General features: G+C 51.8%; 1 pseudogene; it reads left to right on the forward strand.

The window, feature by feature from the left end:
- Positions 1-295: 295 nt before the first annotated feature.
- Positions 296-2811, forward strand: LOC100344232 (ATPase GET3 pseudogene; annotated as a pseudogene).
- Positions 2812-5963: the final 3152 nt, after the last annotated feature.

Here is a 5963-nt window from a genome sequence, read left to right on the forward strand (position 1 = left end):
TACAGGAGACCACATGTGTCTATGTGTAACACGGAGAACACGTGACCTACAGGAGACCACATGTGTCTATGTGTAACACGGAGAACACGTGACCTACAGGAGACCACATGTGTCTATGTGTAACATGGAGAACATGTGACCCACAGGAGACTGCATGTGTCTATGTGTAACATGGAGAACACATGACCTATAGGAGACCACATGTATAACATGAAGAGCACGGGACACATGGGAGATGGTGTATGTCTGTGTGCATCACGAAGAACACAGGACACACAGAAGACCACACGTGACCATGTGTACCGCAAAGGCTGTGGGACATACAGAAGATGACATGCGTAAGATGAAGAACTCGAGGCACACAGAAGACTGCGTGTGTCGAGGGGACCCGACAGACGTGTCCGTGTGCACCGCCGCTTGCTGGACGGGCAGACGTGCTGGCTGCCACTGCTGTGGTGACACCTGCGGCTGCTGCAGTGCTGGCTGCACGTGCCGACTCTGAAACCTTCTGTCCTGCTAGTTGTGCTTATTATGGCTGCTGTATTTTCTGAGAATCTTCTTTTTCTTTAAAATACTGTCATTAACATAAAGGAGAGAGAGAGAGAGAGAGAGAGAGAGAGAGAGGGGGGTGCTCAGATGGGCAGATGGGATTGGTCTTGAAGAAAGGAGCCCGCCTACGTCACGTTTCATCCTCATTTCCCCTGATGCTGTTGGCTTCCTCCAATCCATCTAAGTCTATTCATGTTCCCAACAAAATCTGTGTTTTCCTGTCACATGCCTTTGCCCGTCTAAAATAATCTCCCTCGTCCTCGTGTGTCAGATCTGCATGTCCCGTGGCGTGCTGTGAAATGACTTCTCATCAACCACATCCACCCTCACAGGGACTTGTCTTCTCACTCGGATTTATTTTCTTTGTGAACTTACCTTGTGAGTGAGACTATGCACACAATAGGATTCCTGTTTAAAAAAGCATTGATTAGTGCCATGAACAATGCATTTGATCAAGCTAAACCTAAAAATGCAGAAATAAATTTAGAAACATTCATTATAATTTTGTAAAAGAAATTTCACTGGTATAGCGAATGCACACATCTTTCCTTAAGTATAGAACACTATAATTCACTATCATTAAGAAGGCCATATTGAAAATATCAGATGTTTTCAAACTGAATATAACTATCTAATTGACCTCCCACATATTCCTTTAGGACATCACCCGGCTACGCAGTCAAATGGCGCATGCTCAGATGTACTACTTGGTACAAAAACCCGGATGGACTTTCTCCATGTGTGAGAAACAAACGATTTGCACCATGTACGAAAGTGCCTGTGCCTCACTGATGAGCCTTTTTGTTCTGTGCACCGGGCTGTGTCTTGTTAGGAAGCTTTTGTGAGAAAGGTGGGAGAACGTGGAGAAGCCAAGGTGTGAGAGGTCAGAAGCATCAATGCCCGTTCCTCCAACCCTGGCCCTGTTTCTTCTCCTGTCTGCTCCCACCTTTTTCCACGCCCGTGGCCTCTCTGTCAGTGGCGTAGTGAGTAAAGCCATGTGGGTGCCGGGTTGGGTCCCAGCTGGTCCCCTTCTCATCTAGCGCTCAAGGCCCAGGAAAAGCAGCAGAAGATGCCCAGTGGTTGAGCCCCTGCAAACCACATGAGAGACCTGGCTTTGGCTGGTTCAGCCCTGGCCTTTGTGGCCAACTGGGGAGTGCAGCAGGAGATGGGAGATCTCCTCTCGCTCGCTCTCTCTCTCTCTCTCTCTAGCACTGACCTTCAAATAAATGCATCTTTAGAAACTGCTTGTCCAAGATGGCAGTGGGGGTGGCCAGTGGGGGGCCGAGGTGGAGGAGTTCAGGGTGCACCTGATGTGGAGCTGCTGGAGCCCGAGCTGAGCAGCATCACCGAGCAGTGCAGCCCTAAGCGGATCTTCGTCGGGGCAAGGGCAGGGTGGGCAAGACCACCTGCAGCTGCAGCCTGGAGGTCCAGCTGTCCAAGGCGCGGGAGAGTGTTCTCATCATCTCCACAGACCCCACCCACAACATCTCAGATGCCTTCGGCCAGAAGTTCTGCACGGTGCCTACCGAGGTCAAAGGTTACAACAACCCCTTTGCCGTGGAGATGGACCCCAGGCTGGGGGTGGCAGAGCTGAAGGACCACATGCTGAGGGCGGAGATGATGGGAGAGGCCGTGAGCGCCTTCCTGGGCGTCAGCGAAGCCATGAGCGATGCTGAGGTTGGGAGGTTGGTGAAGGGCGGGAACTTCTCGGTGGTGGCATCTGACACAGTGCCCATGGGCCACACGCTGCGGCCACTCAACTTCCTCACCGTGGAGGAGCGGGGGCTGGGCCGGCTCATGCAGCTCAAACACCAGATCAGCCCCTTCGTCTTGCAGATGTGCAGAGTGCTGGGCCCGGGGGGCAGGGACACCGACCAGCTACCTCCAAGCTGGAGGAGACGCTGCTGGTTATCGGCTCGGTCAGCCAGCAGTTCAAGGACCCCGACCACTTTTGTCTGCGTGTGCGTCACCGAGTTCCTGTCCCTGTACAAGATGGAGCAGCTGACCCAGGAGCTGGCCAAGTGCACGATGGACACGCACGACATCATCGTCACAGCTCTTCTTCCCCACCTGGAGGAGCCCTGCAGGACGCGAGGCCCGCTGCAAGATGCAGGCCAGGTTCCTGGTCCCGATGAGGGACCTGCACGAAGACTTCCACATCGTGAAGCTGCCGCTGTGACCCCACGAGGTGCAGGGGGTGACAAGGTCAACACCTTCTCCACCCTCCTCCTGGAACCCTACACGCCCCCCAGAGCCCAGTAGCACCCTGGACCCCTCCCACCCCACCTCCACCCCCAACACCATAGCTGCTGCCATTTTCACACCATCCTCCCCCACACTGGGGCAGAGTTTGCACAAGGCCCACCCCCTTCCCAACAGTGCAGGGGGAGAGCCACGTGTTGGGGCCGGCAGAAGGCCGGGAGGGGTCCTGTGCCCCTGGGGGGCTGGAGGGCTGTACTCGTCCCCCACCCCTTCCTGGCTCCCCTCCTCAATAAAATGACCAGAAACTGAAAGAAAGTGCTTGTAAAGTCCCGCACCTCCTTGCAGGCGTCTGCCGTGAGAGGCGTCTGGGAAGTGCTGTTTGCTGTAAGTGAGCTCCGCAGCCGCTCTGGCCCATGGCAGTGGCTCCCAGCAGAGCAGCTGTTCCAGGTTCAGTGAGAAACCGGAGAGCTGGATTATCGACAACAGCCAGGTCGCCCCTCCCGCTGCCATCAAGGCTTAACAGTCTCATTTCTCAGAACTGCAGAAGCCCCGCGGTCCAGTTAATACCCAGCTTCCTTGTGATAATGACAGTGGCCATCTCACGTAGCTGGGTATTAGGCGGATTTACATCTCTCGCAACTTGAAGGAGTTATATCCCCTTTCTCTCGCTCTTCTTGAGGACACGAGTGGGTGGGGAGAAGCATTGAAGCAAGCTTACTTCTTATTTAAATTTTGAATAAAAATTTCATAAAGAAGGATTAAATGGTTTTAATTATAAAACAACTGAACTGTCCTTAATTTATTTTAAAAATTAAATCCAGGATGAAATTGAATGTAATGAAGATTAATCTCCAGAGTCAAATCAGGCTGCCTGAATTCCAACGGAGAACTCCTTCTCCTTCCTTTGTTGTTTGAGTCCCAGTTTCTCCCTGCACTTCCACAGCCACTTTCTTGGGTCTCTCCTAAGTGCCACGGAACGCTGATGCAGAAGCCACGTTGCAGCTTGCCCATCACATGCAGGAGAACCTCGAGGTGCCACCGCGTGCCACAGCAGGTGACTCCGCCACCCCATATGCCAGTGCCATTGGAGTCCCAGCTGCACTTCCAATCCAGCTTCCTGCTAGTGCACCCGGGAAGGCAGACGACGGCTCCAGTGCTGGAACCCCTGCCACCAAGGCTGGAGACCACGGGGCGTTCTCGGCTCCCGGCTTCAGCCGGGCTTAGACCTGGCGATTTTGACCATTTAGGGAGTGAAGCAGTGGACGAAAAAGTCCATGAAGAAACAGTTACGAGATCAGTTTACCTTGGTGCAAATTTTGTGAAATCTCTGTGTAGCTTTCATAAGTACATCTCATGAACTTTCTGAAGACCCCTCATATGGATGGATTTTGAAATTCTTCAACCAAAATAAACGTTGTTTTTACTTACATTTTCCACAAGCTTCTGGTAGTTCTGTAACATGAACACACACGTGTGTGCACACATCACAGAGCTCAATCCTGTCTCTTGGTGTGAAGTTGGGGCTGTCACCTTTCGATGAGCTGGAACCAGCCACTGTGCCCTGGTCTGCACTGGAGCTCCCTGGGGTGCCCGCTGCTCCCTGAATCACGCTCACTGTGTGTGTGTGGACCACAGCTGATCTCTGCTCCTTGGCATTCGTGCCCAGAAGTGGGAGAGCTGGCACATTTGCTACAAATGGTTGATTCACATTTGTTTGAGGAAATGCCATGTTGCTCTGCATAACGGCCATCCTGGCTAAGCAACTGCATCCCGCTAGATTCACAAACTCAGTTCTGCCTTGTTTCTCCGTCCTCAGAACCCTCGGTGTGGTCCTCGACGCGTTGCTTGTGCTGGACTTCGCGGCTCTTGTCCATCTGCACACAGCTTATCTCAGCTCTGAGAACATTCTCCACCCTGGACACACTTCCTCTCACTGTGTTCTTGTCTCCCTGCCCCAGCACTACTTTATTTACGTGTTAAACTCCTGAATTTGCTGTGCCTCAGACCCTCACTCTCCAGGTTGTGTGTGTGTGTGTGCCTCTTTTGTTTTCCAGTTCTACGAGACCTGTTTAACGCCGTCTTTTTCCACCTGATGTTGAGTTCCTCCGGTCACCTTTCTCATTCTCCAACTCTCTCTGTGTGTTTTGTGGATGCCCTTGTATCTTATTTTAGCAGCATCTTGTTTCTGGCTGGGGCTGAAGCTTCGACTGATCCGGAGATCAGAGAGACCCTCGTGTCTTCTCTCTCGGCGTCACTTCAGGCCCGAGGAGCACGATGAGAAGTGAATTATACTTTTAGCAACTTTTTATCAACGTTTTTCGAAGGTAGTGCACAATCATTCATTATCACTCAAGGGTCAGAGGATGGCAATCTTTTCCTAGAATCTTGCTAACCCAGGGAAATGAAATAAAAAAGAAGCCCCTTCGGAGAAAGAGAAGGACGCCAGCGCAGACAGCACACAGAGGCCAGGAGGCCAGGGACGCGGTGGAGGCAGTGCATCTGTGGGCAGGACAAGGCGATGGCTGTGTGTCCCAAGCCGGAAGCAATCCCATCTTCTCCGCAAATTCACTGCAATAATTATGGTAAAATGCACGCAGACGGATTTACTGCTTTTATCCTCGGGGGACATGTTCTGAAGTTGGATTAACAGAGAACAAGTGAATTTGTTCATTTTTTATGAAAAGAAATGCAAGCTTCTCTTCTGTTTGGCCATCATTTCTCCTTCTCGCACGCTGGGTGCTGGTGAGAGATAATGAAGTTATAAAATGTGTTTTACAGCACGAAGAGCCGACTGTGCCCCTGTCAATGGTTAGACAGCCAGAGTGGTGTTGGGTTGACTTTATGTTTCATGCAGAACGTATTTTAGAGTTTCAGGAAGAAGAATGCTGTTAGCATAGAAGAGTCTCAGACAGCAAAGGGAGCGCGGTCAGTGGTCTGAAAGGCAGAATCCCTTGTTCGTGACCATCTCCGGAGAGGCAGTGCACTCCGCTTTCGCGTCACAGGAAATCCCAGGTTACTGATGGTTGTGAAAAGACTGTGGAGAACCTTGTGAGTGCCCACAAGTGTTGGGAAATGTTGTTAAGCCGGAGGTGGGTGACAAGGCCCAAGGGTCTGTACAACAGAGCGACACAGCTGACAGTTAACACAGTGTCTCCACCGCCAACAGCTCGCCATGCCTCTCGCCCTGTGTATGGAGTGGGGGACTCACCTGG

This window comes from Oryctolagus cuniculus, chromosome 16 (assembly GCF_051225735.1).
Source record: "Oryctolagus cuniculus isolate XC-2025 breed Fujian yellow rabbit chromosome 16, ASM5122573v1, whole genome shotgun sequence".
In the NCBI taxonomy this organism is placed as follows: domain Eukaryota; kingdom Metazoa; phylum Chordata; class Mammalia; order Lagomorpha; family Leporidae; genus Oryctolagus; species Oryctolagus cuniculus.